Source organism: Mirounga angustirostris, unplaced genomic scaffold (genome assembly GCF_029215605.1).
Source record: "Mirounga angustirostris isolate CCGP_5_RB_7025 unplaced genomic scaffold, mMirAng1.0.hap1 SCAF_446, whole genome shotgun sequence".
Classification (NCBI taxonomy): domain Eukaryota; kingdom Metazoa; phylum Chordata; class Mammalia; order Carnivora; family Phocidae; genus Mirounga; species Mirounga angustirostris.
In genome coordinates, this window is record NW_026992154.1 from 7501 (window position 1) to 20217 (window position 12717).

Below are 12717 nucleotides of genomic sequence, written 5' to 3' on the forward strand. Positions count from 1 at the left end.
TTCAACAGTCTTGCACAATTCACAGCGCTTGCCAGGGCACCTACCCTCCCCAGTGTCTATCACCCAGTCACCCCACCCCCCACTCCAGCAACCCTCAGTTGGTTTCCTACGATTGATTAAGAATTCCTCCTATCCGTGAGATCATAGGATACAGGTCTCTCTGTTGGTCGCTTTGTTTTTGTTTTTTAGATTTTACTGGACAGAGACACAGCGAGAGAGGGAACGCAAGCAGAGGGAGTGGGAGAGGGAGAAGCGGGCTTCCCGCCGAGCAGGGAGCCCGATGCGGGGCTCGATTATCGGGACCCTGGCACCCTGGCACCCTGGCACCCTGGGATCATGACCTGAGCCGAAGGCAGACGCTTAATGACTGAGCCACCCAGTCGCCCCCCACTTTCCACCTTGACCGTGCCTAGTCGTCCACCCGTCTAGTCCTCTTGGCCGCGCCTGGTCTTGCCCTCGAATGTGTTCGTCTGGAGCACAGAGCTAGATCCAGAGAATGAGAGAATGAGATCGATGGACCCACGGACGGAAATCAAGTTTCTCTTTCCCTGAAATGACCTAGGACACTCCTCTTCTAGTCAGCTCCCATCCTGCTCCCCCACCCCCAACAACCTCTCATCGGACCTTCCCCTTTTGCCACCAGAAAGCTTTTCCACTCCTCCGCCTGGCCTGCGTTTGCTTGGCGTCTCTGCCAGACCCAGGCGGTGGTGGCCGACCGCAGACTCTCTTGCCCTCAAGAAATGATTCCCGCTCTCATGTGGGTGATCTTTTATCTCCACAGAGGTGATTAGTTTGGGGAACAAATAAAAGCACTCAGAATAAAAACCATGCCCAGTATCATGCACGCCCTCCTCCCCCTCCCCCCCTCCCCCTCCCCCTCCCCCCTCCCCCTTCCCCTTCCCCCCCTCCCCCCTTCCCCTCCCCCCTTGGCCCCCTTCCCCCTTCCCCCTTCCCCCTTCCCCTCCCCCCTTCCCCCTTCCCCTCCTCCCTTCCCCTCCTCCCTTCCCCTCCCCCCTTCCCCTCCTCCCTTCCCCTCCCCCCTTCCCCTCCTCCCTTCCCCTCCCCCCTTGGCCCCCTTCCCCTCCCCCTTCCCCCTTCTCCCTTCCCCTCCCCCCTTGGCCCCCTTCCCCTCCCCCTTCCCCCTTCCCCCTTCCCCCTTCCCCCTTCCCCCTTCTCCCTTCCCCTCCCCCCTTGGCCCCCTTCCCCTCCTCCCTTCCCCTCCTCCCTTCCCCTCCCCTCGTGGCCCCCTTCCCCTCCCCCCCCTTTGATGTCTACATGAACCGACAGACTGCATGCATGGCATGTATAGATGGATGGATGGATCGATGGATCGATGGATCGATGGATCGATCGATCCATGGATCGAACGGTGAAGAGAGCCAGGGTGAGGGTGAGGGTGAGGGTGAGGGTGAGGGTGAGGGTGAGGGTGAGGGTCCCGTCCGTCCCTCCCTCCTTCCCTATGTCCATCACATTGTTTCGTCACAGATTTTCGAAGTGGAGATACAATTCGCATGCCATATTTCGCATACTCTTAAAAGTGGGCCATTGGGTGGCCTTTTTTTCTTTTTTTTTAAGGTGGCTCACAAAGCTGCACAACCTTCACTGCAATTTCCAGAACATTTCCATCACCGCCAAAAGAAATAAACACCTCTACTACCCCTCCCCCCTTCCTGTCCGCGCCTCGCCCCCACCCGCCGTCACCGTCGCCCTCGCCGTCACCGTCGCCCTCGCCCTCACCCGGGCTCTCTTCACTGTTCTCCCCCAACAGGGAGTAGAAAGGGAAGTTAGAGGGAACATTCTTCCTCCCCTACACCTGCTGAACGCACATGGACACACACCGCAACCCTCCCCGCCAGGCGCGCGCACCCACCCACCCCCGCCCCGCCAAGCCCCGCCCCGCCCCGCCACGCCACGCCACGCCCCCCATCCCGGCCTTACGTGTACCTTACGTACCTCTGCACGGACTCGAGATTTGGCAATAGCCTTGATTGCCCTGCAATGTTTCCAAACCTCGGCGCTCCCCAACCTTCCCCACCCCGACCCCCGCCCCTTCGAAGAAGAACTAACCTAATTCGGGGAGCTTCCAGGTTGCTTGAACGCCTGAAATGGTGGGGACAGAGGCGTTCCTGGAGAGGGGTCACGGAACACGGAAGCTCTGCCCCCCTTCCCTTTGCCTCTGTTCCATCTGGAGTTTCCTCAGTTGTATCCTTTTAGGACACAGCGGTCATGTAAGAAATGAGAAAAAAAAGGACTGAAGGACTGAACCGGGCTAGACTGGTTTAAAATTCTTCACTAGCGTCCATGCCGAATACATTTCGACGACAGGGGCCTTCGCACGGCTTTTGGTGCACAGAAGACCGATGCACCGAAGCCTGCCGATCTCGGGACGTGTCCACGAGGGGAAAGAGTGTCAGCCTATCGGAAAAGAGAGTCGGTTAACGTAGATTGCAAAGGCATTCGTTCATCCCGAGAGACTTCCTCTCCATGATGGCGGGTGGCGCGAGATGGAAGAGTTGGCTTCCATGAAAAAGGGGCCCTTTCTTGAAGACCCTGCCCAGCTATCGGGGTTTTGTTGGTTTGTGTTTTGTCATCTGTGATAGGAAGGCATCTTCTTAGCCATCGGGAGGGAAACCTCAACAAATTCAGCCATTCAGATCACAAGGGATTTCTTGGGTTTGGTGGATCTGAGATCTGGTCTGCCTCCGACTGCTCCCCGAGATTGCCTTTATGCCGAGAATGGGATTCCTCATCAGACACACAGAAGTCCGGCTCCTTGCCACGGAGCTGGCTGCTCTATGGATGCCTTTAAAAAGGAAGCCTGCCTTTAATTCGGACGTCGGAACGTGATCGGTCGCTTTTTCATGGGGGGTTGGCCAATTAAATTTCCCCCGCCTTGGGCGCCTGGGTGGCTCAGTTGGTTAAGCGGCTGCCTTCGGCTCCGGTCATGATCCTGGAGTCCCTGGATCGAGTCCCGCATCGGGCTCCCTGCTCAGCAGGGAGTCTGCTTCTCCCTCTGACCCTCCCCCCTCTCATGTGCTCTCTCTCATTCATTCTCTCTCTCTCTCTCTCTCTCTCTCTCTCTCTGTCTCAAATAAATAAACAAACAAACAAACAAACAAATAAATAAATAAATAAAATCTTAAAAAAAAAAAATTCCCCCCGCCTTACAAAGCAGAGACTGGTGAAGGGTCCTCCAAGTGCCCTCTGGAAATCAAGAGCTTCTGTATCAAGAGGCTGGAAAACGCATCTTCCCCTTCTTCCTGGTGAATCCAATTCTAGGGGTTGATTCAAAGGAAATCATGTTTTAGATGCTAAAACGTAAAGCTTACTTTTGCAAAAATGTGCATCGCGGCATAGGGTTTAGGAATCCCTTGTGGCAGACCGACAACCGTGTGTCCCTCACGTCCCGGCACGTGTGCACCCTCACGTCCTATGACTTCGATGCTCCTGCTATCCAGAGGTAGGCTTGATTGCTCTGTCCCTTGATTTTGGACCGGGTCTTGGGACTTGTCTTGACCCAAAGAATAGAGCAGAAGTGACACTTGGCTGGTTTCACAGCCTACACCTGAAGAGGTGGTCTGCCGGCGTTCTCGACCTTCTTGGCATGCCGTCCTGAGACCTCCACGTAAGAAAGCCAGTCTAGCTGACTGGAGCATGAGAGGCATTGACAACAGAGGCAGCCCGGTGCTCGGCGGCACCGACTGCCAGACGTGTGAAAGTTGACCCTCTGGCCGAAAGCCACTGCTTGAGTGAGCCCGGCGTAAACCCGCAGAACCCAAGGGGCCACCCAGGGCAAGCACCAGGAAGTTATCGATAAAGAAATGCTGTTTCGAGCCATTGCGGTGTTAGGATGATGCACCCTGAGGATCAGCTAGCTGCGCAGCAGCGATAGATACCGTGCACACAGATACACACCACACAACACACCACACCACACCCCCCCCACACACACACGTGTGCAGAAAACCAAACCAACGAAACAAACCAAAACTCTGTAGAACCCTGCACCAAATGTTGAGGAAACAACGGCCCACCCTCACAAGAAACACCTGCACGCTACATGTACAATGCATAGGGAGCCTATACTTGCAAGTGCTTACTTGCATGGGAAACATTTCACGATAACATGAGTCTCAGATGGCCCAAGCGGGGTTCTTTTGACATGTCTGAATTGTGTACACAATTAGAGAAAGCCTGCTAGGAGACTGGGTGATCAGAAACTAGGAAGCTCTTTGGTTCCCTCAGTGAAGCCCCGACTTTTGGGGAGGAACCAACACTCAGGGAGATGCTCTGGTCTTCATTTGGTTGGTTGGTTGGTTGGTTGGTTGGTTGGTTGGTTGCTGCAGCTTTTGCTATCTTTGCATAAAACCGACCCTGTTTCCATTGGGAATGGAAAACAACTGACGGGTGGGATCTGTACACGGTAATGCTGCTTCGCAGTTGCATTTGTTTTACTAAAAGAGGGAGATTTGAACATTGGGTCTTTCGTGTCCTCTCCATTCATGTCCTCTCCACAAATAAGACTGAAACAAAGGCTAAAATTTGTTTGCATCTTGTTTGTGTCTATGTGTCCGTATGTGTTATACATGTGAGGTATTTCCTCCACCTCCGGGTGCTATTGCTAACATCCATTTGTAAAGGAGCTCTATTTAATGAGTTCTATTTTTATTTTATTTTATTTTATTTTATTTATTTTATTCTTTAAAGATTTTATTTATTTATTTGACAGAGAGAGACACAGCGAGAGAGGGAACACAAGCAGGCGGAGTGGGAGAGGGAGAAGCAGGCTTCCCGCCGAGCAGGGAGCCCGATGCAGGGGCTTGATCCCAGGACCCTCGGATCATGACCTGAGCTAAAGGCAGACGCTTAACCACTGAGCCATCCAGGTGCCCCGAGTTTTATTTTTATTAAAGATTCTATTTATGTCTTTGAAAGAAAGCGAGTGAGAGAGCACACGAGCTGGGGGTGGGGGGGCATTGGGAGAGGGAGAAGCAGACTCCCCGCGGAGCAGGGAGCCGGATGTGGGGCTCCATCCCAGGACCCCAGGATCATGATGTGAACGCAAGGCAGACACTTAACTGCCTGAGCCACACAGGTGCCCCTACTTAAAGAGTTTAGAGGCAGGTGCTCGTAAAAATCGGGCATGGTAAAACTCAGATAAGAATAAACCCAGTTTTTCAAGCTCACATGATCTGGGATGAAATTCCCTACATTCAGACTCTTATGTCACTCCACAATAAAGATGCCTCAAGGTAAGGGACCCAAGGGACGGCCCAGAGATAGACAAAAATTTAACACACCTGACCTTACCCCCACTTCCCAACAGTCAAAATAATGAAGAAGAGGAGGAAGACAGGCCGATGCTAGAAATCTGAAATCCACTCCTCCTCCTCCCCAAGTACAGGCACCAGAACCGATGCCCAACCCACTGGCTTCCGGAGGGCTGAAAAGCCACCACAGACAAAGCCTATTAAGCAGAAGGAGATGAAGAAAGGGGCGGAGGCGGAGGCGGAGGCGGAGGCGGAGGCGGAGGCGGAGGCGGAGGCGGAGGCGGAGGCGGAGGCGGAGGCGGAGGCGGAGGCGGAGGCGGAGGCGGAGGCGGAGAAGAAAAAAAAGAAAAGGTTCGTCCAAAACTGTAAATGTATATGTGCCCTGGGCCTTACCAATGGCTCCCTTGCCGCCTCCCCTGCCCCGTTTCTGCACCACTGGTGTGTGTGCCTGGAGTGCTCTACTCCCCTGCCGCCGTCTCAGCCGCCCTTCCCTACCCCCGCCCCCCCGCCCCCCCCCCCCCGGGTGCCATGGGCTCCCCTTTCTCCTCCTCCTCCTCCTCCTCCTCCCCACCCCCTTATCAAGGAGCAAAAGCCCTTGCCCTTGGGCCCAAGCCCTTGGGCCACCTCCTTATGAGGTTTAAATTGGAGCACCTCCCAAACTAGCAGGAAGGGGCCCGAGGGCTCCGCTGATCTTAGACCGCCCGCTTCAGACTTTCCCCAAGGAGTCTGATGGGGGAAAACAATCGATTGACTTTTTAGTGGACGCAGGTGCAACTTCTTTGGCGTTAAAGCCAATTCAAGGTTGTTGGTTTATTTTAAAAAGACGTGGTTTTGGAGCTATCAATGTCACACATAATACAAATAATCAACTTTGCGTTTCTTTCTTTCTTTCTTTCTTTCTTTCTTTCTTTCTTTCTTTCTTTCTTTCTTTCTTTCTTCTTCCTTTTTCTTTCTTTCTTTCTTTCTTTCTTTCTTTCTTTCTTTCTTTCCTTTTCTTTCTTTTCTTTGTCATAAAAGCACTTGGATTCGGTTCTCCCTGCGTTACAAGCCGTTGGGTGGGCAGTGGAATGTGCCACGCTCCCGTCACAACAGTGAGCCTGTATTTGTGGTTATCAAAATATACCTCTCCATCACCTTTATAAAAACCAACCAACCAACCAACCACGTTTGGGTGCCTGGGTGGCTCAGTCGTTCAGCGTCTGCCTTCGGCTCAGGTCATGATCCCAGGGTCCTGGGATCGAGCCCCGCATTGGGCTCCCTGTTCATTGGGGAACCTTCTTTTCCCTCTGTCCCTTCCCCTGCTTGTGTTCCCTCTCTCGCTGTGTCTCTCTCTGTCAAATAAATAAAATTTATGAAATATATTCATACATTTGCCAATCTAAAGAATTCTGGTGTAATAGAGAGTGCGCCATTGGTTACTACTAACGTTTCACCAGAGACTGAGATTTCTAAGAATTAAAATTCTGCCACATGGAATTGGGACTGCTACAAAATGATAACAAAAACAACTCCGTGTGTGGGAAGGTAGGAGACGTGTAAAAGAGGTACAAGAAATGAGAAAACATTTTTTTTGTTGAGGGAAAAGGAAGTAATGGTGTACTGAAACGGGACTGGGTACTTAAAGAAAGAAAACTTTAAGACCGAGTCTGAATGAAAAAGGAAATTGTGGAAGGGGTTTGTGAAGGAGAATTTTTGAAAAGGAATTTTATGCATGGTCAGGACTGACTGAGCTTGGGAGAAGGCAGTTTGAAAAGCACACTGGTGGAACTGGAGGGTATTATGTTGAGCGAAATAAGTCAAACAGAGAAAGACATGTATCCTATGATCTCACGGATAGGAGGAATTCTTAATCGCAGGAAACAAGCTGAGGGTTGCTGGAGTGGGGGGTGGGGTGGGAGGGATGGGGTGACTGGCTGATAGACACTGGGGAGGGTAGGTGCTCTGGCAAGCGCTGTGAATTGTGCAAGACTGTTGAATCTCAGATCTGTACCTCTGAAACAAATAACGCAATCTATGTGAAGAAGAAAAAAAAAATAGAAGAAGGTAGCGGGAGGGGACGAATGAAGCGGGGGAAATCGGAGGGGCGGACGAACCATGAGAGACGATGGACTCTGAACAACAAACTGAGGGTTCTAGAGGGGAGGGGGGTGGGAGGATGGGTTAGCCTGGTGGTGGGTATTGAGGAGGGCCCATTCTGCATGGAGCACTGGGTGTTGTGCACAAACAATGAATCATGGAACACCACATCTAAAACTAATGATGTAATGTAGGGGATTAACATAAGAATAAAAAAAAGAAGAAGAAAAGCACACTGGTATAAGATTGAGATTTGGGTTTTCTATGTTAAAATGACAAGGTTTTCTTGGATTGTTAGTGTACTCTTTTTTTCTTTCTTAAGATTGTATTTATTTATTTGACAGAGAGAGACACAGCGAGAGAGGGAACACAAGCAGGGGGAGCGGGAGAGGGAGAAGCAGGCTCCCGGCCAAGCAGAGAGCCCGATGTGGGGCTCGATCCCAAGACCCTGGGATCATGACCTGAGCCGAAGGCCGACAGACGCTTGACGACTGAGCCACCCAGGCGCTCCTCCGAGATTTTATTTTTTAAATAATCTCTACACTGAACGTGGGGCTCGAACTCACAACCCTGAGATCAAGAGTCGTGCTCTCTACCGACTGAGCCAGCCAGGTGCCCCTGGACTGTCATCTCGAAGAGACACATGCGTAGACTCAGATATGGTGAGACTGCTTTAAGAAAGTCAGATTGACTTTATGGAGCCAGTAAAGCCCCTTAGAAATGTTGGCCTGATAACCTTGCTTAGAGAGGTCCCCTCAACCTTACCAGGTGAGTGAAGAGTACCACCTCCTGGCAGATGCAGGAACTTCAGGAAATTTGGAGGCCCTCAAAGAAGAGAGGAATTCACCCAAATCTACAAGTCTTTTTTTTTTTTGTAATTTTTTTTATTCTTATGTTAATCCCCGTACATCACATCATTAGTTTTAGATGTAGTGTTCCATGATTCATTGTTTGTGCACAACACCCAGTGCTCCATGCAGAATGCGCCCTCCTCAATACCCACCACCAGGCTAACCCATCCTCCCACCCCCCTCCCCTCTAGAACCCTCAGTTTGTTTTTCAGAGTCCATCGTCTCTCCTGGTTCGTCTACCCCTCCGCAAATCTACAAGTCTTGCAGGCGAATCTGATGGCCAATATTTGGCTTGGTTCTCGGCTTTAAAAAGGCAGTTAAAGGATCAATCTAAAATTCCTTGTAAAAAGCTCCATCAAAGCAGATTTAAAAGAAGGAAAGGAAAAAGAAAAGAGAAGAAAGACCCCATATATGGTCAATTGCTATTCTTGCTGTCCCTACGTAGATGATTGGGCCAAGTTTGTTAAAACTGGACTTGTTTTACAAACAAATTAATCTTCTTTTGGCTATCTTTGACAGGAATGAAGGTGACTTTAGAGAGAAAGATTACATTTCAATAACACACTTTTGTGAGTGTTAGATTAATTATCTTTGAACGTTTATTGTTTGCCTATAAAACTGGACTGGATCCTGGATCCTTCTGGTTTCCTTGAGTATCTGACTGTGACTCTTCAAACTAAGGTTTCCAACATTCTCCCATTCTCTCTCTTTTTTTTAATTAATTTATTTTTTTATTCTTAGGTTAATCCCCATACATTACATCATTAGTTTTAGATGAAGTATTCCATGATTCATTGTTTGTGCATAACACCCAGTGCTCCATGCAGAATGGGCCCTCCTCAATACCCACCACCAGGCTAACCCATCCTCCCACCCCCCTCCCCTCTAGAACCCTCAGTTTGTTGTTCAGAGTCCATCGTCTCTCATGGTTCGTCCGCCCCTCCGATTTCCCCCCGCTTCATTCGTCCCCTCCCGCTACCTCCTCCTCCTCCTCCTCCTTCTTCCTCCTCCTCCTCCTCTTCTTCTTCTTCTTCTTCTTTTCTCCTTCTTCTTCTTCTTCTCCTTCTTCTTCTTCTTCTTCTTCTTCTTCTTCTTCTTCTTCTTCTTCTTCTTCTTCTTCTTCTTCTCCTTCTCTCCTTCTCCTTCTTCTTCTTCTTCTTCTTCTTCTTCTTCTTCTTCTTCTTCTTCTTCTTCTTCTTCTCTCCTTCTTCTTCTTCTTCTTCTTCTTCTTCTTCTTCTTCTTCTTCTTCTTCTCTCCTTCTTCTTCTTCTTCTCTCCTTCTTCTTCTTCTTCTTCTTCTTCTTTTCTTCTTCTTCTTCTTCTCTCCTTCTTCTTCTTCTTCTTCTTCTTCTTCTTTTCTTCTTCTTCTTTTCTTCTCCTTCTTCTTTTCTTCTTCTTTTCGTCTTCTTCTTTTCTTCTCCTTCTTCTTTTCTCCTCCTCCTTTTCTCCTCCTCCTCCTCCTCCTCCTCCTCCTTCTTCTTCTTCTTCTTTTTTTCCCCTTAACATATATTGCATTATTTGTTTCAGAACATTCTCCCATTCTCTTATCTTACAATCATTAAGAACTAAAACTGTCCTTTTTCCTGAAGTCTGGCAAATGAAAGCTGGACAACTTGAAATAAATTTCAGGGAAATGACCACAATAACTCATATATAGACAATCTTTGTGCCTGTTGCTCTATGAGTCACTCAAAATGAGACATTTGAACTATACGCCAGAAAAATTAGTCAGATTGCCCCTGCCCACTCCCACTCTATTGGAGGATGCTTCAAGCCTGACATCTAGAGACCTTCTCACTGGCAGCCCTCTGGACTTAGACACCAGGTGTATCCCTTGTTCCAACCATTAACCATGTTTTCCTTTTGTTTCCATAGAAATGCCTCTTATTAACTACAAGATCACTTGCTGAATGAGGCAGAGTCTATGATCCTTAATTCCACCTTGCTGCACCTGTATTAACTCCTCTTTGGAAAATAAGAACCCATATAAATAGGGGCACCTGGCTGGCTCAGCTGGTAGAACATACGACTCTAGATCTCGGGGTTGTGAGTTCGAGCCCCACATTGAGTGTAGAGATTACTTAATAGAAATCTTTAAAGAAAAAAAAAAATAAAAAAGAACCCATGTAAATAAAATCAAACACTAAGCTACTTGGCTACCAGAAGCCCTTCACCACCACAACCTACCGCCCCCCCCCCAGGGGAGGGGCTCAGACTAATTTACTGATCTGTATTCTTGGATACCCACCGATATCAGATCAATTTGAGAGAGAATGAGAGAATTGGGTTTGACTCTACTGTTACTATTCCTTAGACTACACTTGGGGATAAAATCAATGGTGTCATGTAGTCCCAAACCATGTAGAAAAATAACCAAGTTCTCAGATAAGGAACTATCTCTGAGACCCCCTCCATTAGCACAAGGGACCAAAAATTGCGACCTGCAGTGTCTCAGATCCTTCCATTCCAAAGCCTCTACTGCACCCTAATTCAGCTTGAAGCAGTTAAATAAAGAAGGCAGACCTCTGCCCATGTGTCATAGAAATGGAATGCAGGATGGACAAGGGGAAATTTTAACAGGGAAAAATGTAGCATGTCTGACTCCCTGTTATTTTTATTCCCTTTTAACCTGTAGGTTAAAAACTTCTGTTTAGCCCTGAACATAGCCATGTTACAGCTAAGATTTACAGAAACTGTCGTTTACCCAAAACCTACCTCCCCTGAGGAGATGAAAGAATAGCCACAGCCATCATCATCCCAATTCCCTAAGACTGAGGAATGATCCTCACTTGGTGGGGGTGGGGGTGGGGGTGGGGGTGGGGATTGAAACCGTGCCCCATAAGGTTAATGAGGTTGATGCTAGCAGAAAGCTTAAAGCTGGTTTTTCAGGGAACTGTTTCCCCCTAGTCAGCTATTGTGTCTTTTCAGGCCCTGCTACCAAATACTGGCTGTCTCTGCAGAAGTCTGGACTCAAGGTCAACTGATAATGGCTGCAGCCTATGAAGAAGCGAGGTCCTGATTCCTTACCTGAGAAAAGGAGCCTAAGACCCCATCCAGGTTGTACCAGCTCTCAGAGCATGCCCACAGCCTCTTCTCCTTGTCCTCAGATAACCTCCTGACATCAGGGACTCAGTTTTGCCTCATTCAGATGTCAGGTCTCCACCCCGAAGTAAACATGGGAATCTATGGTACATATGTTTCCTGAATATACGTGCTCCAACTTTCGCCATGAATAATCATAAATGTCCCTGCCCTTTTCCTTTTTGAAGTTTGATTGTTTGTTTTTATTTATTTATTTCAGAGAGAGAGACACACAGAGAGAGACAGAGACAGAGAGAGAAACACACAGAGAGAGAGAGAGACAGAGAGACAGAGAGACAGAGAGACAGAGAGACAGAGAGCTTGCACGCATGGGTGGGTGGAGGGGCAGAGGGAGAGGGAGAAGACTCCCCATTGAGCAGGGAGCCCCAGAGGGGTGGGGCTCGATCCCAGCACCCTGAGATTATGACCTGAGCTGAAGGCAGATGCTCAACCGGCAGCCACCCAGGCGCCCCTCCATTCCATTTTTTTTTTTTAAAGAGATAAACATTACATACTTTATTTTTAAAAATTCATTCATTCATTCATTCATTCATTCATTCATTCATTCATTCATTTTTCATCATCTGTAGTCCCAGTGTAGGGCTTGAACTCAGGACCCTGACTGAGATCAAGAGTCATGTGCTGTTCTGACTGAGCCACCCAGGTGCTCCTTCTGTTCCATATTTTAAACAACCCTGGGATCATGGCTCAGAGTCACAGTTGGCCCAATGAGACTCACACTCACCCCTCTGTGCAGAGGTGCCATCTGTGGGGCTGGTTCCTGTTTGTCCATCTTCCTTCCTCCTCTTACTGGACAGGAAGGTGGTGTGCGAAAACAGCCAGTGACTACGTGGAATGAGACCGAGGATTTCCCTTGGGAAGCAGGTGGGAGAGGGAGGACAGGTCGATGGATAATCAATAAACTGTTTTTTTTTTTTTTTTTTAAGATTGTATTTATTTATTTATTTGACAGAGAGAGACACAGCGAGAGAGGGAACACAAGCAGGGGGAGTGGGAGAGGGAGAAGCGGGCTTCCCGCGGAGCAGGGAGCCCGATGCGGAGCTCGATCCCAGGACCCTGGGATCATGACCTGAGCCGAAGGCACATGCTTAATGACTGAGCCACCCAGGTGCCCCAACAATCAATAAACTGTTAATGTTGATTTAGAGGAGTGTGCTTGCTGGGCCCATAACTCGGTGGATGAGTTAGAACGGTCCCTGTCAGGCCTCCCTTAGCCCTTAGCCCTTAGCCCTTATCACTCCATGCTTGTGTTTGGCCTCTGACCGCTAAGATACCACCATCATGTGTTCAAGGTCCTCCTCAGACTCAGCCAGCCACACCATGCCACACCCTCCTACCTGCACACCCATCCCTGGAAGGCAGTATAGTAAGACATCATCCCCCACATTCATGATTCCCAAAGGGTTTACTGGAGTTTC

General features: G+C 49.1%; 1 long non-coding RNA gene across 1 annotated transcript; it reads left to right on the forward strand.

The window, feature by feature from the left end:
• The first annotated feature begins 1275 nt into the window (after nucleotides 1–1275).
• Nucleotides 1276–11787, forward strand: LOC135363514 (uncharacterized). Its single transcript, XR_010409200.1, has 3 exons — nucleotides 1276–4886; nucleotides 5327–5621; nucleotides 11126–11787. It is a non-coding gene; the product is annotated as an uncharacterized LOC135363514 (long non-coding RNA).
• The last annotated feature ends 930 nt before the right edge of the window (nucleotides 11788–12717 follow it).